Here is a 24,313-nt window from a genome sequence, read left to right as displayed (position 1 = left end):
AAACGTATGGTGACATGTAACCATTGTTACAGTATACAGAATGGTTTCACTATCCTAAAAATTGTCACATATTTTTAAGTCGATATTTAAAATGTTCATTGTAAGTGAAATAGTTGCAAAGGATTTAATTTCTGGAGCACCACAAACATCGGCATTTTATTTTATTTATTTTAAACTTTTTAATGTTTATTTATATTTTAGAGAGAGACAGAGAGTGTGTGTGAGCTACAGAGTGGCAGAGAGAGAGGGAGACACAGAATCCAAAGCAGGCTCCAGGCTCCAAGCTGTCAGCACAGAGCTCAATGCGGGGCTCCAACCCACAAACTGTGAGATCCTGACCTGAGCTGAAGTCAGACGCTTAACCGACTGAGCCACCCAGGCGCCCCTAAACATTAGCATTTTAAAGTAAAGCTATTACAGCACTCTTTTAACACCATCTACATACCAGCAAACTAAACACTTGCAATGTTTTATTTTTTGTTTTCAAATAATGTCAGATTTACAGAACAGTTGCAAGAACGATGCAAAAAATTCCTACATACCCTTCACTCAGAGTCTTCAAATATTAACATCTTATCACATTTGCTTTATCTATCTATCCCTAAGTACTTTAGTGCATATTTCCTAAAGAGAAGGACATTCTGTTATATAATCACAATATAAATATCATAATAAAGAAATTAGTACCGATACAATGCTAAATGGCCTTGTTCCAATTTTGCCAATTGTCCAAATAATATTCATTCTAAGCAAGCAAAATGCAGGACCATGAGTTACATTCAGTTGTTATGCTACAAAGCCTTATTCTGGAACAATTCCTCAGTCTTTCCTTGTCCTTCATGACCTTAACATTTTTGAAGAATACAACCAAGTTACTCCGTGGAATATCCTTTGATTTGAGTCTGTTTGATGTTTCCTCGTGATTAATTAAGATTATGCATTTTTTGGCAGGAATACCAGGTAAGAATGTTGTGCCGTTCTCACTGCATTGTATCAGGAGACACATGATTCTATGTGTCTTTTACTAGTGATGTTAACATGATCACAAATATCTCCATTACAAAAATAAAAAATAAAAATACAATTTTATTTCTATGCTAAAAATATTTTGATTGATATCCTAAGAAAGGGGAGAAGATGAAATCATATAAAATGCTCAGTACGGGGCGCCTGAGTGGCTCAGTCGGTTAAGCACCAGACTCTTAATTCGGCTCAGGTTATTATCTCAGGGTTGTGAGATTCACCCTTGCGTTGGGTTCTGTGCTGAGCATGAAGCTTGCTTAAGTTTGTCTCACTCCTTCTCTTTCTGCCCCTCTTTCACTTGTATGCACGTGCGCCCTGTTTCTCTCCCTTTCTCTCAAAAAAATAAAATTAAATGGTCAGTAAAACTCAAAAGGCAAAAAAAAAAAAAAAAGAATGGAGATAAAAACAGGAACACAGAACGAGGGTGATGTACAGGAAACAGTAACAAATATAGTAGATATTAATCCAACTATCTCAAAAATCGCTTTAAATTCAATGGTCTAAACACACCAGTCAAAAGACAGAGATTGTCAGACTGGATGAAAAAACCAAGCGCTAATTAAATGTTTCTCCAAGAGACCACTTAATCTTTTCATGGTATATAATACTTTCATTTTAGCAAGAGAGAAGAAGTATGAAAACTTTTGAAGAAGATCAGAAGGTATGTTCTATACTCTAACTCAGTTTGCTCCAGTAGCGGGGATGAAGGAACCCACTTTAAATACAATGACATATGTAGATTAAAAGTAAAGGGATAGAGAAAGACATACTATGCTAACACTAAGCAAAGGAAAGCTTGAGTGGCTATATTAATTTCAGAACTTAGAGCAAGAAAAATTATCAGGGATAAAGAAGGGCATTACATAATGATAAAAGGGTCAGTTCTCCAAGAAGACATAACAAACCCTAACGTGTAGGCACCTAACAATAGAACAAAATATGTGAGGTAAAAACGGATACAAGTTCAGAGAGACTTCAATGCTCTCTATTAGATATGGACAGATCAGTTGGCAATCAGTAAGGGCATGGTTGAACTCAACAGTGCCATCAATCAACTGCATATAATTGACATCCTATAGACTATTTCATCCAACAGTAGCAGAAAAGAGATTCTTCTTAAGTTCCAATGGAACAAGATAGACCACATGCTAGGCGCTAAACTACATCTTAACAACTTTAAGAGACTAGAAATCCTACAATGTCTGCCTTCAGACGATAGTAGAATTAAACTAGAAATCAAGAATAGAAAGGTAGCTGGAAAATCCCCAGATACTTAGAGATCAGTTACTATTTTTCCTTTCATAATCAGTTAGTATTTTGTGGGGAGAATCTTTGAAATTACGTTAATTCATCCACTAGTTTTACTACCCACTGGTGATTCTTGCCTGAATCCCAATTGTTACTACTATGGAATCCTACATTTACTTACTAGTTGGCATTCTACTATATGGAAGAACTTTTCCTTCTTCCTTGTTTATTTATGTATAAAGGTATGGACTCATGGATTCCTGTTTGACTCAATGGATTATTGAACTCCCATCCAGTTCCACAGGGTTCATTCCAGCCTTCCCTCTTTCCATGTTTGTAACTTCCTTCTCCAACGGCGAGAAACATGGCTCATACTTTCAGTCCTGAAATACACAGAAAAAGAAGTCTGAAAAAATCTAGTGTAGGATGAGGGTGGGGGAAAAGAAGAAAAATCTAGCCTATACCATTGCAAGGAAACAAACCAGATCTCAATGTTAAACAGACCTCAGTATTTCTCTTTTTCTTTCACTGGAGAGTATATACCAGTAATTCTGTGTTCCAGAGTTATTTGAATTGGCTCTTTTCCCCCCCTTCAGTGTGGTTATGTTTTTCATTTGAAATCCATTTTGTTTCATCTGTTTCTTTATATTCTACTGTAGGCTTCCCCCATTCTTGGTTTTTGTTTGTTTGTTTCTGTTTTTACTATATAAAACATTAGTATGATTCAAAGCATCTCTCCCCTTTCCCATTGTTGGCACCCCACTTCTACCCCCCCCCCTCTTTCCACCCCATTCTACCCAAGTGGATCAGTCTCATTTACTTCTGATCTCTCCATTCTGTGCTTTTTTTGCACAAATGAACAGATACATACATATTTTCTTATTTTCTCTTCTTTCTTACATAAAAGGTCGCATACTGTAGGTGCTCTTTTGCATTTTGGCTTTATTTCCTTAACAATATATACTGGAAATCACTCCATATCTGTTCGGGTAGATTCTTTCTTACAGCGCATAGTACTCATTTGTAAGTACATACCACAGTTCACCACTTTCCTGTGTCTGCCATTTAGGTTGCTTCCAATGATTTGCAATTACAACCAATGTTACAATGGATAACCTTGTCCATAACTATTTTTGTACTGTTGGAAGCATATCTTCTGGAAGTGGGAAAGACGGATCAAAAGATCCTAAATGCCTATACAGCTTTGATTGATTTTGCTTAATCCCCCCCCCCAAGAGTTGTACTGGTTTGTATTCCCACTAGCAGTGTGTAAGAGGGTGTTTCCCCACAGCCTCACCAACAGAATGTGTCATAATTTAACATTTTTACCAATCTGATGGGTGAAAAATAGTGTATCAGAGTAAATTGACTTCGCATTTTTTTTCTGTGAGTGAGGTTAGACATCTTTTCATATATGTTTAAGGCCATTTAAAAATTTTTTAAAGATTTTTTTAATGTTTATTTTTGAGAGAGAGAGAGAGAGAGAGAAAGAGAGAGAGAGAGAAGTGTGTGAACAGAGGAAGTGCAGAGAGAGAGAGGGAGACACAGAATCCGAAGCAGGTTCCAGGCTCTGAGCTGTCAGCACAGAGCCCGACGCAGGCCTCGAACTCACAGACTGTGAGATCATGACCTGAGCCGAAGTCAGACGCTCAACCGACTGAGCCACCCAGGTGCCCCTTAAAAAAATTTTTTTTAATGTTTATTTATGTTTTTGAGAGACAGTATACTAGCAGGGAAGGGTCGCAGAGAGAGAGGGAGACACAGAATCTGAAGCAGGCTCCAGCCTCCGAGCTGTCAACACAGAGCCCAAAGCAAGGCTCAAACTCATGAGCCAGGCCATGAGCTCATGACCTGAGTTGAAGTCAGATGCTTAACCAACTGAGCCAACCAGGTGCCCCGGTATTTGGTGTCTTAAGTTGGGGGGGGGGCGGGGAAGGGATGGTCTTACAAGACTGATCCTTGAACCTGTGGGATCTGACACTATCTCTGGATAAACAGTGTCAGAATTGAGTAAAATTGTGGGACACCCAGCTGGTGTCGAGAGAATCGCTTGGTGGTGGTGTGGGGGTCTTCCCCGACAGTTGGAATTGGGTCCAGAACCTAATTTACCAACTTAAGTCTATCAAACATTTCATTATCAAAAAAAATGTAAACGCTTGGGAAAATATGGTTGGAAAGGAGTGATCAGTAACAAACTCAGTGCAGTGACAGAAGTTCTGCAGAGAAAACAGTGGAGCTGGTCATTCTTTCAAATAATAGCATCTCTTCTATATCTATTGGAGAGATTGAAATGTTAAAAAACAAAAGAAAACCACAGGGGTTCCTGGCTGACTCAGTTGGTGGAACGGGTGATTCTTGATCTCAGGGTTGTGGGTTCCAGCCCACGTTGGGTGTGGAGATTACTTAAAAATAAAATCTTAAAAAAAAGAAAATAAAAGAAAACTACACACACATGCACAACACCCCTATTATAGTAATTTTCTATCCTTCGTTTTGACCTCAAAAGTCTTCAATTTAATTTTTTTTTTAACATTTATTTTTGAGACAGAGAGAGAGAGAGCATGAACAGGGGAGGGTCAGAGGAAGAGGGAGGCATAGAATCTGAAACAGGCTCCAGGCTCTGAGCTGTCAGCACAGAGCCCGACACGGGGCTCGAACCCACAGACCGCGAGATCATGACCTGAGCCGAAGTTGGACGCTTAACCGACTGAGCCACCCAGGCGCCCAACCTCAAAAGTCTTCAAAAAACCTGCAGACTCACTCAATCTCCTTTGCCAACATATTTTGTGTCTTTACGGTCTGACTTGCTAACTTCTCCCAACACTGTGTAAGTGCCCTCTGCCAGCTCCGTCAATCACGGGCAGGATACTGACACCATATTGTGCAGCTTTACGCCTCCTAACACTTTGCACATATAATGCTTTGGCAACAAACAGTACAAATGGGACACTACAAGTACTTGCACGTAGCTATCAAGGCAACTGGCAATTCGGATAACATAATTTTTGCTTTTTCTTTTAAAGACTTATGCTTGGGGGGCTTCTGGATGGCTCAGTCGGTTGAGTGTTCGACTTCAGCTCAGGTCATGATCTCTCGTGAGTTTGAGCCCCGCATCAGGGCTCACTGCTATCAGTGCAGGGCCCGCTTCGGATCCTTTGTCCACCCCCCCCCCCCCAACACTCCCCTGCTCTCGCTCTCCCTCTCATAAATAAATAAATAAATAAATAAATAAATAAAACATTTAATTTTTTTTTAACGTTTTTATTTATTTTTGAGACAGAGAGAGACAGAGCATGAATGGTGAGGGGTAGGGAGAGAGGGAGACACAGAATCGTAAGCAGGCTCCAGACTCTGAGCCATCAGCCCAGAGCCCGATGTGGGGCTCGAACCCACGGACCATGAGATCGTGACCCGAGCCGAAGTCGGACGCCCAACCGACTGAGCCACCCAGGCGCCCCAATAAATAAAACATTTAAAGACTTATGCTTGGCATACATTGGTTAAAACTGTGACTGTCTCTTTCTCTCCAGACCTGGTCCAGTAGGAGGTACCATCGTGAGAGTTGACATCGGCTTAGTATGGGAAAGAAATGCACACATTGGCGTTGTTGGTGAGCAGAATGGTATTATTAATAGCTGCACTTCAATAAGCTATGATGAATTTGGTAGATCCCCAGTTTCCATATTTCTTCTAGCACCACACGAAATGCATGTGCAGTAAACAAAGTTCCTACTTTAACAAATGGTAAAATATGAAGGATGAACAGAGATGACCTCTATCTCTTTCTCCTGACCCCTTCTGGTCACGTAGATGTGCACACATGTAACTGTGCCGTCACACTTCTCTTCCAGGGACAAATTACACGACACTAGCTGATTAAACCAAGTGCCTTTGGAAACAAGTGACCAATGACATTGCTGTTGCTCTCCTCTGGTCACTTAGACACTTGGTTTACCAGCCGATTTTGCCTTAGGCTCTGTGCACCGTGACCTTTAGTTATAAGCCCAACATCAGTTTCCCAATGAACAGTATTACTGGGAATCAGGAAATTAGAGGCAAGCTTTTCATTACGTAAGTTTGTGAAAGAGAGGTTGAACAATTGCATCATAGTTTGTATAGAGAATAATCAAATGTTATTGCTGCTTTTGTCATTTAAGTTGTAAATCTATAAATATTTATATTATTGCTCAGTAACTTATTTTAAAATTTTCCGGGGCGCCTGGGTGGCTCAGTTGGTTGGCGGCCAGCTTCGCCTCAGGTCATGATCTTGCAGTCTGTGAGTTCGAGCACTGCCTCAGGCTCTGTGCTGACAGCTCAGAGCCTGGAGCCTGCTTCAGATTCTGCGTCCCCCCTTCACTCTCTGCCCCTCCCCCACTTGTGCTCTGTCTCACTGTCTCTCAAAAATAAATGTTAAAAAAAATTAAAAAAATTTTTTCCATATATCCTTTCAACAGCAGTGACTTTTTTAATGTTTATGTATTTTGTGGGGGGTGGGGGGGATGAGGAGAGAGAGAGGGAGAGAGAGAGAATCCCAAGCAGGCTCCACACTATCAATGCCGAGCCCAACGCAGGGCTCCATCTCATGGCTGTGAGATCATGACCTGAGCAGAAATGAAGAGTCAGATGCTTAACTGACTGAGCCACCCAACAGGTGGCTCTCAACAGCAGTGACTTTTTAAAAAGCGAATATTTAATAAAAATATATGTATTGTATTTCATCTCTCAAAAAAGTTTATGTAAATGTGTAAAAAGCACAAAATGCTAACATGTACCATCCACTATGGAGGATGTAGTGAAATTACTAGCCACATAAAAACTAAGACATTAGCAGCTACTTATAAAATAGATTTAACTTGTGTCATTGCACAAGATACATTTAAAAATCATTCTGTTAAACATGGCTTTCATCCAGGTCACATGCTTGTTCTTCTCAATTTCTCTAATTTCAGGGGCACCTGGGTGGCTTGGTCAGTTGAGCGTCCGACTTCGGCTCAGGTCATGATCTCACAGCTTGTGAGTTCAAGCCCCGCGTTGGGCTCTGTGCTGACAGCTCAGAGCCTGGAGCCTGCTTCGGATTCTGTGCCTCCCTCTCTGTCTCTGCCCCTAACCCACTCACATTCTGTCTCTGTCTCTCCCAAAAATAAATAAACATTAAAAAAAAAATTAAAGGGCGCCTGGGTGGCTCAGTTGGTTAAGCGTCCGACTTCAGCTCAGGTCGTGATCTCACGGTTCGTGAGTTCCAGCCCCACACCAGGCTCTGTGCTGGCAGCTCAGAGCCTGGAGCCTACTTCTGATTCTGTCTCTGTCTCTCTCTCTCTCTGCCCCTCCCTTGCTCACGCTCTGTCTCTCTCTGTCTCTCAAAAATAAATAAATGTATAAAAAAATTTTTTAATTAAAAAATTTCTCTCATTTCAATTTCTTGAATTTTCTTGCACAATTTTTGCTGTTCAAGTGTTGGCCTCACTAGTAAAAGAATTATAAAAGCAGTATAAATTATGCCAGTTTGACATCCATTAGGATCAGGTGCATCAAAGAGAAAATCAGGGATGTTAATGTCAATAATGGGTAGATTTTTTTTCATTCAATTCATTAAATCAAAGCAAGACGTTTGGATGGTCCTACTCTTAGAGGTAAAATATTTGACTTTAGCATTAGAACCACTATAAATTCAGTTGAAGAATTTAATAGTGAAGGCATATTTATCTGCTTTTGTGTTAATAATACAAATATAAATTTGGTAGAGTACACATTAGGGTAAAAACATTGTTTTCACTAAATTAATAAACTTACATAACAGATTAAAAGAAAAACTGTGACTATTCAATCCATAAATCTACTGGAGTTGCTCTGTATTAATTTCACCTACCTGTCATTCTTCAATAACACCAGATGCTACATTTCGCTTAAAGCTCTGGCTTATCCATCACAACTAAAATTGAGAAGTGATTTGCTCAAGCAAATAAAATACAAAAACTACAGCTATCTGGTCAGGTTATCAAACCTGCCTATCAAAACCACAGGAATGTTAATAGGAGAGACACAAAATAATTCAAAGAATTACAAATCTTAATGATTATTTTTTTTTTTTAAGTAATATCTACACCCAAGGTGGGGCTTGAACGCACAACCCTGAGATCAAGAGTTGCACGCTCCACTGACTGAGCAGCCAGGCACCCCCAAATCTAAATGATTTTAAAAATTACACATTGCCTACAAGAATAATCCCACCCTGTTTTAATCAGAGAGTCTTAGAGTGTATTTTAATTACTGAGAGAGCTACTGCCCCCTCATATCTTTCCAGTCTGTTTTCGCATGTTTATTTTTCCCTATGAACTTTAGTGTCAACTTGTTGACATTGGGGGGATCACAATTAAATTTATAAACTAACTTAGAGAGAATTGACCTTTAATTACGTTGAATCACCCCATCCAAAAGTAAGAGACATCTTCTCATTTGCTTGTCTACTCTAGTATGTTTCAGGAGATTTTTCAAATTTTCTTCAGATGGACTTTACACATTTCTTTTTTTTTCCTTTTTAAAAAATTTTTTAAATGTTTATTTATTTTTGAGAGGGAGACAGAGCACGAGCAGGGGAGGGATAGAGAGAGAGGGAGTCACAGAATCTGAAGCAGGCTCCAGGCCCTGAGCTGTCAGCATAGAGCCCGACGCAGGGCTCAAACTCACAGACTGTGAAATCATAACCTGAGCTGAAGTCAGACACTTAACTGACTAAGCCACCCAGGCGCCCTGGACTTTGCACATTTCTTAAATTTTTTTTTCAACGTTTATTTATTTTGGGGGGACAGAGAGAGACAGAGCATGAACGGGGGAGGGGCAGAGAGAGAGGGAGACACAGAATCGGAAACAGGCTCCAGGATCCGAGCCATCAGCCCAGAGCCCGACGCGGGGCTCGAACTCACGGACCGCGAGATCGTGACCTGGGTGAAGTCGGACGCTTAACCGACTGCGCCGCCCAGGCGCCCCCACATTTCTTAAGTTTCCTCCTAAATGTCTGTCTTCTCTGTTGCTATTACCTACCATCACATCGGCTGATTATAATTTATATACCTGATGGCTATTTATTTCTGCCTGTTAATTTTGTGCTCTGCTTTCTTATTGAATTCTTTTACTGAGTGAATGTTATTATTCTCAGTTTTAATGTTTTATTTAATATTTAATATTAAATACAGATAGAGGTAACCCCATACAAAAGCTCTTTAGGGCGCTCAATTTTTTTTGACTGAAGAATAATCGACACACAATGTTACAATAGTTCCAGGTGTACAACATAGTGAATCAACAGCTCTATACATTATGTTATGCTCACCACTAGTGAGCTTCCGTCTATCACCACCCAACACTGTTACGTCGTTGACGATATTCCCTGTGCTGTACCTTTCACCCCTGTGACTCATTCGTTCCATAGCTGGAAGCCTATACATCCCTCTCCCCTTCTTCCATTTTGCCCCATGCCCCATGCCCCATGCCCCATCCCCTCTGGCAACCACCAGTTTGTTTTCTGTATTCACGGGTCTGTTTCTGCTTTTGCTTGTTTGTTTGGGTTTTTGGGTTTTGTTTTTTTTTTTAGATTCCATATATAAGTGTAATGATATAGTATTTGTCTTTCTCTGTGTGACTTATTTCATGTAGCATAATACCCTCTGTGTCCATCCATGTTGATATTTGGAAGGTGAAGAGATTCAGATTTGGGCAGCCACTATTATCCTTGGCAACCTAGGATTTCATATTGATCTGTAGGGTTTTTCTATATGCCAAAATAAAATGCAAGTGTCTTCATGGTAGACACAGAGAGGCACCGCTCAGATGCCTCTGCAGGAAGAAGTTCTCCAGCTGCAGGGAGCGCATTAGGCAGAGAGCCTCCAGCCGTCAGCTGTTTCAGAATGTGCCACATCTGCAGAAAGCCGCCTGCCTGCGACCCGAATCTGGTGACTGAAGGGGCTGTGGGATGTAACAGTCCAGCTATTTTGGCCCAACATTGAATGCTGTGATGTGTGATACTTGCTCCTGGGTTAGTTGAGGCTTGGAGGACCTTCTCATAGTTCAAGTTCTTCCCCTGCCCAGTCCTGCTTCTTCCCTCTTCCACTCACACGTGTTGATCCCTGGTAAGCTTCTTGTACCTCCAGTTACACCTCAGCTTCTGGAAAATCCATCTAGGATATGGATTGCAAATCCCTTCCTCCATGACTTAGGGTTGGTTGGCTACAATTTTGCCCCAATATAGTCCTGCTTTACTGGCATCATCTGTTGCCCAGAGGTTATTCTCCCTCTTTCCTTGGACATTCGACACCTGGCTCACTGACACTGTCTGCAACACTACCCCTGTGATAATTCCTGGTAACGTCAGTTTACTCAGAGATGTGCCTTCCGACACCCCAGCCTCTCAGTTCCTTGGTGTCCTCTCCTGGAGTGGCCTTTACATCCATCCTGCCTCGGCCATTCGGCCCCACAGTCACACCCTAGATTTTGTCATTCCAGATTATTGCAACCCCTATAATCCCAATTTCATACGCTCCACTCTCCAGTCAACTCCTCCTCTATTTCCAACTCACACTAATACTCCGATGAGCCTTTGGTTTCACCATTACCTACAATCCATTCACCTTACTGCGTTGTCGTTCCAGACTGTTTCATGTTCTTCTTTCCTTATTGTTATGGATTGAATTGTGTACCTCCAAAACTCCTGTGCTCCTGTGTTAAAGCCCTAATCTCCAACATGACTGTACTTGGAGACAGAGACTTTAAGGAGGTAATTAAGATTAAAAGAGGTCATAAGGGTGGGGGCTCTAATCTGATGGGACTAGTGTCCTTATAAGAAGAGGAAGACATTATGCTAAGGGAAATCAGGAAATTAGTCCAAGAAAGACAGATACCTTACATCTCACTTGTATGTGGAATCTAAAAACCAAACAAAACAAGGCAAGACAAAAAACCAGGCTCATAGATACGGAGAACAGATTGGTGGTTGCCAGAAGTGGGGGATGGGGTGGTCAAAATGGGTGAAGGGGATCAAAAAATACAAACTTTTGGTTATAAAATCAATAAGTCACAGGGACATAATGTACGGCATGGTGACTAGAGCTAATAATATTGTATTGCATATTTGAAGATTGCTAAGAGAATAGATCTTAAAAGTTCTCACCACAAGAGAAAAAACTTTGTAAATATATATGGTGAAGGATGTTAACTAAAGGCTTATTATAGTGATCATTTTGCAATATATACAAATATCAAATCATGTTGTACATCTGAAACTAAAACGTGATATGCCAATTATACCTAATAAAAAGGGAAGAAGAAAAGGCACCTGAAATCCCTCTTTTTCCACCCACCCACAATGGAAAGGTCATGTGAGGACACAGCAAGAAGGTGACAGTCTGCAAGCCAGGAAGAGAGGCTCCACCAGAAAGCAACCCTGCCCACCCTTGGATCTTGGACTTCCAGCCTCCAGAAGTGTGAGAGAATAAATGTTTGTTTTTAAGCCACCCACCCTGTAGTATGGGAGCCTCAGCTTCCTTCCTTACCTTCCACTTCCCTACCCAGTTTAAATTTTACCATCAGTCGTAACGAACCCCTCCAAATGCCCTCAACTCCCTTGGCCAGATCTCAGTTTGCATTACTTGCTTGGCAAAACTGAGACCCTGGCAGAAGCTAATTCTCCCACGCCTGCGTCAACGCTGCAGAAAAACACGGCTGAAAAAACAACAACTGTGTTGACTGCACCACTTCACACTCATGACCACTTACCTCCAGTGGGCACTGAACTTCCTAGTCATTATTCTACATTTATCTAGTCCATTAACTCTCTTACTCTCGTACTTAATTATTTTACATCTTTTCCTCCCCCTTCATGCAGGTTTCATCCCTCACTCCCTGCTGCTGACCTTGCTCCTTATTTCACTAATCGAGGCCACCAGGAGAGAATTCCACAGCTCCTGCTATCCAACCTGCCTGTCTGCCGGCATCTGTCCACAGGCACTCTGTCTTCTCTCCCCGGTTGGCGGTGCCCTCGCTCTGCTCCTGCATTCTCCAAATGGCACTGATATTCACTCGCTGGTGGATAATTGTTGTCATGGTTTGGAGATGCTGCATTTTCTCCCAACCCCCACCCCCCCAAACCAGAAAACAGTAAGGCAAAGGCTTCCTTTTATCTTGTTTCTCCTTCCAGTTATTACTCTGTTTCTCTGCTCCCTTTCAGAGGAAAATCCCTCAAAATAGGGGTCTGTTCTCACCATCTCTAATTTCCCTCCATCTGTTTCTCCCCTGAAGCCATGTCAGTCAGGTTTTCACCCCTGTTGCCCTTCCAGAGCTGGTCCACTCTCTGCCCTTCTCTTGCTCAACTACCAAGCAGCATTTGACAGAGTTGGTTACCCTTTCCTTTCTGAACACATCTTCTTTACTTGGTCTGCTGTTTATCCTTCTATCTCAACAGAACCTCTCTTGTTCCTCATCTCCTTTTATGTCCGTCTGGCTTTATTCAAAGATCTCCGTCCCTGTGAAGCCTTGCCCTGGCTACCCTATCTAAAATTGTAATCCTCTCCCAGCCTACCACATACATACTTTTTAATCCCCTTTCCTTGTTTTGTTTTTCTCGTTAGCACTAAGTACACTTAACATAGTATATTTGACCTCCGGGCCATGTTTGTTTCTTCCCATTAGAACGTGAGCTCTGTGGGCGAAGGAATTTTTGCCTTCTTTCCTTATTCACCACTTTATCCCCAGCATCTAGAACTGTGTCTGGTGTACAGCGGGTGCTCAGTAAATATTCACTGAATGAATGAACAGTAATGTCAACTTGCCCATAAACACCGGTAGCTCATCCTTCACCACAAGGACATTTGTAAATAGTCAGGTTTCTACCTAGGCAGAGAAATGTTGTTCATGTGCTTGCACGTTGGTAATTCAAGTATGTTTTTAGTAACAAGCAAAAGCTTACACGGTCACCATTAATCAAAGACTCCCAAAGAGCTTCTTTCCCAAGTTGAGGCAACTTCATCCCTCAGCAGTGATCAGGTCAAACTGTAAAGGAAGTAGACAAAGCCTTACCGAAACGAATACGGTGTACTTCCTCTGCTCAACTAGTTCAGGATGGTAGAAAGCCAAATGGGATTTCAAGAAGTAAATTAGCCCAAATGTATATACCGAAATGGTCAGATTTCTTGCCCATAATTCTTAAGGTCACAAAAACTAGAGCCAACAGAAGAACTGGAGAGGCTCATGAAACTTCTTCAACGTTTTTTTGTTTTTTTTTTTTTTTCTTTTTTTGGGGGGGGGGGACAGAGAGAGACAGAGCATGAACGGGGGAGGGGCAGAGAGAGAGGGAGACACAGAATCGGAAACAGGCTCCAGGCTCTGAGCCATCAGCCCAGAGCCTGAGGCGGGGCTCGAACTCACGGACTGCGAGATCGTGACCCGGCTGAAGTCGGACGCTCAACCGACTGCGCCACCCAGGCGCCCCATGAGGCTCATGAAACTTCTTCTTGTACTTCCGGTGGCCATCCACTTGGAAAATATTTATGTATTAAATGGCATGTTGCTACATTATTACAAAACACTACTGAAGTGTGTCAACACTTCTATTCACAGGAACAAGCAGCTTGAAAGATCACCCTGATAAAAACGATCTACAATCCACAACCTGAAGACTGAATATACTTCAAAGTTCATCAGAGGATAGAAGCATCAATCAAACTCCCCTGAAGGGAATCGTCCCAGCTTGGACGTACCACCCACGTATCCTGGCCCAGGCTTCCCACCTCAAGAGCACACGGGCGCCAGTGACAGCTTTTTATGCCTGCTTCATGGACTTTTAACCTTAGCCTTAAGAGCATCTTGGTGTACATTTTATATTGGCTCCGTATTTGCTCTCTAGGTGCCAACTGACACTTATCCTAACAAAGGAGTCTGGGAATGGGCCAATTTCTGAGCAACATATGAAATCGCAACGTTAAAGGAGTAATTCTGCCACTAACCTCTCTTTCGCAAGGAAAAAACTTAAGCAAATTAACAATTTTTCCCCACTGGATGAAGAGGGCCTTGCTCAATTCTTACCTCAAAATTTAAAAACACAGGATGTGTGCTGGCCCCCTCTCTTTTGGAGAAGAGACCGAATGATGAGGTCAGTATGGCCAGGTCACCACGGCAGTGGCCCCACTGTCCCTTCTGAATGCACAGGGTTGCTTTGGGGTCTTGCTTATAAGGTACAGAAACTGTGCCACTTCAAAGTGGAAAGGATCTTCCCCTCCAGAGAGAAAAGGACTTTCTAAAAGATTAGAAAAAAATTCCAAAATCGTTTATGGGCTTTTGTCTGATTACTGTTTTATGGCTTTGGTATGTCAAAATCCAGGGATAAAAATATTACACTTTCCTTAAACTATTCTTTCTGTTCATAAAGAAACTTCTTATTTCCAAGTATTGGGTCACGTCTCATGGGATATCCATGATACTGATGCCCCTCCTCTGGGAAGACTTTTGAAGCCTGGGGATGCAAAACAGTTGTTTTTGATTGCTGCTGGAATAAGACCAATAAAGCCTTCCAAATGCACCGTCCCCAGTGTAATTTCCCATACTTCCATACTCTTTCCACAAATAGCCATTGCCATTAAAGTGTTTCAATGTTTCATTCAAAATGGATTAGTTCCTGTGGCCAGTAGCCAATGTAATTATAATGAATGTTGTATTAATCCTTATGATATTTCCCTGAATTCAGTACACACTGTATCTTAATCTTCCGCTCTTCAGTTGCTCAATTGTCCAATTAGACTGTCGGTGATCATTTATTGGGACTTATTTCATTTGTGGTACATGAGCTGACTTTTGGCATCCAAGGAATTGGTCTGGCTTATGTGATTATGGGGATATTATCCTGGTTACGCACCACTTCTCGCCTCTCCCCTAAGCAAAATTATAGAATCTCAGGGAAATAAGTGAAACGGAAAGGCTTTGGACATTAACTTTCCCAATATATGGTGTTTCCAGGTCCATTAAGAAAAATTATTCAAGATTTTAGAACAAAGTTGGTAATGTCACATATAATAATGCTATAGAAGATATTGCAACAAAAAGACTTCTGCCACCAGCAGCGAGGTTCACTAGAAGATGCCCTCCTGCTTAAAAACACTGGTACCGGATAAATTTCAACAAATAGATATTCATACACTTTGCTAAGACCTCAAGACACTAAAGAAAATCTCCAGTGGCCTAAAACAAATACAGCTTGTTGGAATTGGTGATATGCCAACACGGGAGTTGGCTCTCCTGGGGCAAGTGTCCATAGTAGAAACCTAAAGCTTTGGGGGTGAATAGCATCATGGGAAATGGGAGATAAGTCTTGGGCTTATATAAGGCAGGACAATAACAAAAACAAAAACAAAAACAAAAACAAGAAACCTGCCTGCCTCTGTTATGACTTTGAGTGAAAATAATAATAGCCTGTCCAGAGTTCTAACAATGAACCTGACCTCTCATGAGTCTGGGGTTCAAATTTATGCCACTAATCTTACAGATTGTTCAGCCCAATCTTACAGATTGTTCAGCCCAACAATCTTACAGATTGTTCAGATAAGAGCAAGGAATAAAAAAATCTACCACATGAGGAAATAAGCCACCATGAGATAGAGCCAGCAGAAATAGAAACAACAAAACAGTTTGAAGTTTAGCATTTAAAAAGCAATCAGTGTGATTCACCATAGATTAAAGAACAAAATATAAGATTATCTCATACAAAGCAGAAAAAAGCATTTGATAACAATCCAACACAATTTTGAAGAAAATGATGTTTGTGGAAGGATATGCTTTACTAGCTACCAAGACTTACAAGATGTGATAGGACATGAAGGCATTAGTGCAGGCACAGACAGACAAATGGGAGAAACGTACATCCTAGAAACAGACTCACGCACGTAGGGACTGTTGCTATATGACAGAGTTGTCGCTGACGAACAATGGGGGAAAAAGTTCTTTTTGCTAAATGGGGCCCAACTGGCTATCTGCACGGAAAGAGTGAAGTTGGACTTCTGTCTTATCTCATATACAAAATTATTTCTAGGTAGACTAAATACTTTGTCAGTCAAGACCCAGTCAGGCAAAAGAAACCGCATGTAATGTGAACTAGACAAATTTAATATAAAGAATTACTAATTACAAGGGGATTAACTACTTAGAGGAGTAGAGAACTACAAATAATACAGACATAGCAGATGCAGGGAACAGCCACCACCTCTAGGGCTAGGGCAGAGCAGCCAAGAAAGAAACAAATTTGGAGGAGCGTCCCCCCCCCCCCCCAAGGCTGAGATGCAGACTTCGGAGGTGTAGCGGGGCGCTCCACTGGTTGAGAGGGAACGGGCTGCAGGCCAGGGCTGGCTGGCAGGAAACTACCCACTGGGGTGCCGGTGAAGCTTGCTGGAAATCACCCGTCGGGTGCCAGCGAAACTCAGTGGGAAGCCACCCAAGGGCCAAGAAGCCACTTACTGCACCTGAAGGGAAAGCACGGGAACCAGGAAAAGTACCCTCCTCTTGCAGTGTCTCTTCAGCACCCTCTTCTGGCAAGACTAAGAACGTGTCAGTTGATAAAGGAGAACCATTTATAAGGTCCAGCTCCAGCATTACAAAGCAGGACAAAAGAGGGTGGATTTGGAGCCGAGCAAGTAATAAATTGATAACTACCTAAATGTATAAGTGTGACAATAAAGCTTTTGGAAGCTACTACAATAAAATACTGTTTAAAACAATAAAGATTTTAGAAGATACTACAAAAGAAGAGCCTCATGACCTCAGTGTCCCTGAAGCATTTACACACCAAGCATAAAGGAAAAGATTCATCATTCGATTACATTGAGATACTATTCAACAAAAGATACCATTAAGACAGTGAAAAAATAATCCTCAGAGTGGCAGAAGAAGCCGGCAGCACATGTAATCAATGAAGAACGAGTATCCAGAAAATATAAAGGACTCTTGCATACGGCAAATGTATTTTCCAGAGGTAACATCAATATCTCCCACCCTGTATGCCTTTATACAGCCTGGCTTTCTAATTCTCCAGTAGTTAACTGGAACATCTTACCTATCAATAAGAAAAAGAAAAAGGACATACAATCCAATAGTATATTGGGTAAAAATACTAAATAAACACTTCACAAATGAGGAACTACAATAGCCAATAAATGTATGAAAAGTTCATCAACTTCATTGGATTCAGGAAAACGCAAATTAGAACCACATTGGATACATCCAGCAGAACGGCAAAATTTTTAACATCTGACAGTCTTAAAAGTTGATGAGGAAGTGAGTCATGAAAATGTTCTTAGCCTGGACCCTCTAGAAAGCAGAGCCTGAGGCAAGGATTAAGAGAAGGACCAATGCTTTATTTTAGATGTGTTAGCTGAGGGCAATGAGGTGAGGGAAGAAGAGAAGGAAAGCTGGGATGCGTTGTGATGCTTATTGACCACCCCAGATTATGTTGCCATAAACATCTTTGTTCCTGGGATCTGGTTCACATGGGCAGAGATGTTTTATTAGTGCTTCGCAACCAGCTTCAAAGAGACACAGAAGGTTGTTCGTGAAACATGGTCATTCTTCATGTGGGTTGTAAGGGTTTCGAGAAGAACTACACTTTGAAAGAGAGAAAGGAGGCTCCCGGCTTTTCTTGTTTACATCACATGGAGCTACTCCCCGTGGCTCTCTGGCAGATCTCCATAGCGTGGATTTCAGACAAATCTGGAATTGGCTAGGTGACCAGGTGCAGTTTGGGCGCTCAGAAAGAGAAAGAGAGAAAAGGAGGCATTTGAGGGAATCTGAAAGCACATCATGAGGTGTGTGGCACGATAAAAGACATTCACATACACTGCCGATGGAGTGCTAAATTGGTACAACCACTTCAGGAAAATGTTGGGCTATTTTTGGTAAAGTTTAAGATGTATGTAGCCTACAACCTACCAATGCTACTCCCAGGTTCATACCTTTTGGAAATCTGTACACATGTGGACAGATCACTCAAACAGAAATGTTTATAGGAGCATTATCTACAGTAGTCAAAAGCTGGAAGTAACTCAAATGCCCGTCAACAGGAGAATGAAGAAATAAATAGGTTGCTGTTTGTTCTTACTGTGTCATACTTCAGCGTACGCACCGAAAATGAGCAAACTGTGATTACACATAGCCACATGGGTAAACTCAAGAACAAAATGTGAATTGGAAAAAGTAAGCCACTGAAGTAAAATGTACATTATAAAGCCCTTTATGTGATACTCAAAGATATATAAAATTTAACAACATCCTTTTTAAGATTACATAATCTGTAATAAAACGATAACAAAAAGCAAAGAGATTATAACCACACAATTTAGAATAGTCATTATCCCTGTAGAGGAGGGAGAGGAATGCAGAGGGAAGGATCTCCCAAAAGGCTTCAAAACTATTGCTGAGGCTCTATTTTCCAAGCTGGATGATGGACACACTTCTGTTCATTTATGTCTTATAGTCCTCATACATTATCATTCTCTATGGTATTCTTTGTTATATTACTCCTTGGGATACAAAAATAATTTGTTTTATAATTAATAAAATGTGTCAATCTGAAGGATCATCGTTAGTATGGACCTTGAGCAAAATAGGATTCTCAGAGGTGATAATTAAATTTGCGATGCTTACCCACTGTGTAGAAGAGAAATTGACTTGGTCAAGGACTCTACATACTTGATCTCTATGACAATAGATGCCTACTTTAGAAACACTTATTAGATCCTGAACCAGATAAACATTCTTTATTTTTTAAGTTTTTAAAAATTTATTTAAGTAATCTCTACACCCCATGTGTGGCTCGAACTCTAAACCCTGAGATCAAGAGTCACATGCTCTTCCGATTGAGCTAGCCAGGCACCCCCAAATAAACACTCATATATGTCAAATTTATATACAACATTCATGGTAGCAAATTCAACTGTGATATTTGCAAAATCACATGTCTCTTGATTTTATTCTAGCCAAAAAGAAGGAGTTTGTGCTCATTGGTAAAGAATACCAACATACACTCTGGGAGATTTTTTTTTAACTCTATTTATTTTATTTGGAGAGAGACAGAGACAGTGCAAGTGGGAGAGGGGCAGAGAGAGAGGGAGAGAGAGAATCCCAAGCAGGTTCTTCACCCTCAGAGCAGAGCCCTGTGTGGGGCTCAAACTCAAGAACTGTGAGATCATGACTTGAGCTGAAACCAAGAGTCAGACACTTAACTGACTGAGCCACCCAGGTGCCCCTAGGAGATTTTTTTTTTTAAGTATTAAACCCCAGACTGAGAATTATGATTTATGATCTTGGGCTAGTATCTTGATTATGATCTTGGGCTTAGTATTTATTAAAAAGACTAGGAATAAGATTACACAAGGAATCAAAATTATATTGGAAATAATTTTTTTGATATTTGACAGTAACTAGTTATATATTACGTACTTTTAATAACATATAATTATGAGGGACACCTTGGTGGCTCAATCAGTTAAGTGTCTGACTCTTGGTTTTGGCTCAGATCATGATCTCACGGTTTGTGGGATCAAACCCCATGCTCTACACCGACAGCATGGAGCCTACTTGAGATTCTCTCTCTCCCTCTCTCTGCCCCTCCCTCTATGGCTCACTCTCAAGAAACTAAATAAACTTTTAAAAATATGTAATTATTGCAATATCTATACATTACATACAAGCATACCTCAGATATATTGCAGGTTCAGTTCTAGATCAATGCAATAAAGCAAACATAGCAATAAAATGAGTCAAATGAGTTTTTTGTTTCCCCGTACATATAAGAGATGTTTATACTATACTATAGTCTATTAAGTTTGTAATAGCATTATGTCTAAAAAAAACAATGTCCCTACCTTCATTTAAAAATACTTGGGGCGCCTGGACGGCTCAGTCGGTTAAGTGTCCGACTTCGGCTCAGGTCATGATCTCATGGTTCATGGATTCAACCCCCATGTCAGGCCCTATGCTGACAGCTCAGAGCCTGGAGCCTGCTTTAGATTCTGTGTCTCCTTCTCTCTCTCTCTCTGCCTCTCCCTTGCATGTGTTCTCTCTCTCTCTCTCTCTCTCTCTCTCTCTCTCTCTCTCTCAAAAATACATAAATAAACTTAAAAAAATGAAAAAAAAAAAAAACTTTCTTGCTGGAGCACCTGGGTGCCTCAGCTGGTTAAGCATCTGACTCTTGATTTCGGCTCAGGCCATGACCTCATGGTTTGAGTGCGAGCCCCTCATGGGACTCTGTGCTGAGGGTGCGGAGCCTGCTTGGGATTCTGTCTCCCTCTCTCTCTGCCCCTCACCAGCTTGCTCTCTATCTCTCTCTCAAAATAAATAAAAAATCAACTTAAAAAAAACACTTTATTGATAAAAAATGCTAATCATCATCTGAGCTTTCAGCAAATTGTAATCTTTTTGCCGGTGGAGGGTCTTGCCTCCATGTTGACGGCTGCTGACTGATCCGAGTGAAGGTCGCTGAAGGGCAGGTGTGGCTGTGGTAACTTCGTAAAATAAAACAAGGAAGTTTGCTGCATCTATTGATTCTTTCTTTTACAGAAGATGTCACTGTAGCATGCAATGCTGTTGGATAGCATTTTACCCCACAGCAGCACTTCTTTCAAAACTGGGGTCAGTCCTCTCGCACTCTGGCCCTGCTTTATCAACTCAGTTTACGTGATATCCTAAATCCCGTGTTGTCATTTCAACAATCTTCACAAAATCTTCACCAAGAGGAGATTCCATCCCAAGAAACCACTTCCTTTACTGTTCCCTAAGAAACAACTCTTCATCTGTTCAGGTTTTACCAGTGAGATTGCAGCCATTCAGTCACACCTTCAGCTACACTTGTAATTCTAGTTCTCTTGATCTTTCCACCACATCTACAGTTACTTCCTCCACTGAAGTCTTGAACTGCCCAAAGTCACCCTTGAGGTTTGGAACCAACTTCTTTCAAACTCTTGTTCAGATTAGTATTTTGACCTCTTCCCATGAATCACGAATATTCTTAATGACATCTAGAATGGTGGATCCTTTCCAGAAGGCTTTCAATTTACTTTGCCCAGATCCATCAGAAGAATCACTGTCTATGGCAGCTATATAGCCTTAAGAAATGTGTTCCTTATAATTTTTTTTTCAACGTTTTTATTTATTTTTGGGACAGAGAGAGACAGAGCATGAACGGGGGAGGGGCAGAGAGAGAGGGAGACACAGAATCGGAAACAGGCTCCAGGCTCTGAGCCATCAGCCCAGAGCCCGACGCGGGGCTCGAACTCACGGACCGCGAGATCGTGACCTGGCTGAAGTCGGACGCTTAACCAACTGCGCCACCCAGGCGCCCCAAGAAATGTGTTCCTTAAATAATAAGACTTGAAAGTCAAAATTAATCTTTGATTCGTGGGCTGCAGAATGGGTGTTGTGTTAGCAGGCAGGAAAACAACATTATCTTGTTATATATTTCCATCAGAGCTGTTGGGTGACCAGGTGCATTGTCAATGAGCAGTAATATTTCCAAAGGATTTTTTTTTTCTGAGCCGTTTTCAACAGTAGGCTGACAGTATTCAGTAAAGTATGTTGTAAACAGATGTGCTGTCATCCAGGCTGTGTTGTTCCAACACAGACAGAGTAGATTTAGCATAATTCTTAAGAGCCCTAGGATTTTCGGAATGGCAAAGGAATGTGGACTTCAACTTAAAGTCACCAGCTGCATTAGCCTCTGACAAGAGTCAGCCTGTTCTTTGAAGCTTTGAAGCCAGGCATTGACTTCTCTCTAGCTATAAAAGTCCTAGGTGGCATCTGTTTCCAATATAAGGCTGTTTTGTTATGTTGAAAATCTGTGGCTTAGCGCAGCCACCTTCACTGATTATCTGACCTAGATCTTGTGGACAACTTGCTGCTGCTTCTCCTTACCCTTTTGATGTTATGGAGATGGCTTCTTTCCTTGAAGCCATGAACCCGCCTCTGCTAACTTCAAACTTTTCTACTGCAGCTCCCTCGCCTCTCTCAGCCTTCAAAGAATTGACGAGAGTTAGGGGTCTTGCTCTGGATTGGGGAATACCGTGGTTGGTTTGATCTTCTATCCAGACCACTAAGACTTTAAAGGCTTTCTCTCAATCAGCAATAAGGTTGTTCTTTTTTTTTTTTTTTAAATCATCGTGTGCTCACTGGAGTAGCACTTTTAATTTCCTTCAAGAACTTTTCCTTTGCATTCACAACTTGGCTAACTGGCTTGAGAGACCCAGCTCTTGACTTATCTTGGCTTTCCACACACCTTTCCTCACTACGCTTAATCATTTCTAGCTTTCGATTTAAAGAGACATATGGCTCTTTCTTTCACTTGAACACTTAGAAGCCACTGTAGGGTTATGAAATGGCTTTGTGTCGGTATTTCCATGTCTCAGGGAATAGAGATGTCTGAAGACAGGGAGAGAAACGGGAACAGCTGGTCAGTGGAGCAGTCAGAACACACACAACATTCATCCATTAAGTTTTCCATCTTATATCGATGAAGTTTGTGGTTCCCCAAAACAATTGTAATAGTAACATTAAAGGTCACTGGTCACAGATCACTATAAATATAATGATAATGAAAAAGTTTGAAGTATTGTGAGATTACCAAAATGTGACACAGACACACAAAGTGACCAAATCCTGTTGGAAAAATAGCTCAACACAGGGTTGCCACAAACTTTCAATTTGTTAAAAAAGAAAAAAAAATCCATTATCTGTGAAGTGCAATAAATCCAGGTATGCCTGTGATTCATTCATTCATTAATTTTAATCTATACATTAAATTTTTTTTAATGTTTATTTATTTTTAGAGAGACAGAGCAGGAGCAGGGGAGGGGCAGAGAGAGAGGGAGACCCAGAATTCGAAGCAGGCTCCAAGCTGGCAGTGCAGAGCCCAAGCCAGGCTCGAACTCATGAACCGCAAGATCACGACCTGAGCTGAAGTCGGATGCTTAACCGACTGAGCCACCCAGGCGCCCCTAATATATACATATTCTGCTCCAGCCTTGACTATAAGGAAATTCTAGGTCCCAAACTGGGATGAGGGGAAAGATTTATAAAAACAAAAATCTCAAGAAACTGAAAATACTGTGTTTATTCAGGTGCTTCCCTGATAATTTCTGTTGAAGGTAAAGAAAGACAAAGTACTTACTACCCAGTGAGCAGTGCAAAAAGGCTTGTTAGCTGACTAGTCAGTTTGAGGCAGAGACCAGAATCCCAAAGTAAGATTCAATTTGAATTGCTCTGTTGTTTTTTTTTTTAACATTCATTTATTTTTGAGACAAAGGGAGACAGAGCATGAACAGGGGAGGGTCAGAGAGAGAGGGAGACAGAAGCTGAAACAGGCTCTGGGCTCTGAGCTGTCAGCACAGAGCCCGACGCAGGGCTCGAACTCACGGACCGTGAGATCGTGACCTGAGCCGAAGTCGGACGCCTAACCGACTGAGCCACCCAGGCGCCCCAAGAATTGCTCTGTTTTTTATCATAACTGACAGATATTCTCAGTGTTTCCTGACATCAGAAATTAAGAAGAGAAAAATCCCTCTGAGATGTCATATTGTTTTTACCACAGAGATTGGCTTGATCTCTCAGGCTCAGAACCCCTAGTCCCAAGGCTTGTGATAATGCCAATATTTGGAAAACATATTTTAGAAAATATCAGAGAGTCTATTGTGTCTCTTGTAGGGAATAATGCTAGTTCATAAAACATGCTTTATATTTACTTAAGGCACAACGAGAGGAAGTTCCATCTGTCTGTCTTCCCACAGTTGCTTGTGTTAACCATGGCCCTGGTGATTTTCAACCAGGGCGAAGAAGCAGGTTAGGTGGTAACGACAGCAGAGGAAGGGAACGGGGAAGAAACAGTGATGGAGGCAGAGACTGCAGGTTGATGGCAGAAGAGCGGAATGGAAATGGAGGCAAACAGAGATGGTATAGGTGGCGGAAGCCAGAATGAGGGTTGCCTTAATGACCGGATCAGGATGGGGAGCCCAGTGTGGATGGGTAGAGC

At 41.4% G+C, this 24,313-nt stretch overlaps 1 long non-coding RNA gene across 2 annotated transcripts in view; it reads left to right on the top strand.

Annotated features, from left to right (window-relative positions):
• The window catches only part of LOC109502278, a 43,647-nt gene extending 28,765 nt beyond the window's left edge, over positions 1-14,882 (top strand). The window contains exons 2-5 of one of the 2 annotated variants that reach the window (XR_006584230.1): positions 5,802-5,881; positions 11,635-11,744; positions 12,146-12,417; positions 13,876-14,882. This is a non-coding gene — a long non-coding RNA (uncharacterized LOC109502278). The remainder of the gene's footprint in view (positions 1-5,801; positions 5,882-11,634; positions 11,745-12,145; positions 12,418-13,875) is intronic. The other variant, XR_002160793.3, reaches the window with a different exon arrangement.
• The last annotated feature ends 9,431 nt before the right edge of the window (positions 14,883-24,313 follow it).

The sequence above is a fragment of the Felis catus genome, chromosome C1, assembly GCF_018350175.1.
Source record: "Felis catus isolate Fca126 chromosome C1, F.catus_Fca126_mat1.0, whole genome shotgun sequence".
NCBI lineage: Eukaryota > Metazoa > Chordata > Mammalia > Carnivora > Felidae > Felis > Felis catus.
Note: the sequence above shows the minus strand (reverse complement) of the source record. Positions and strands in the feature narration are given on the sequence as shown.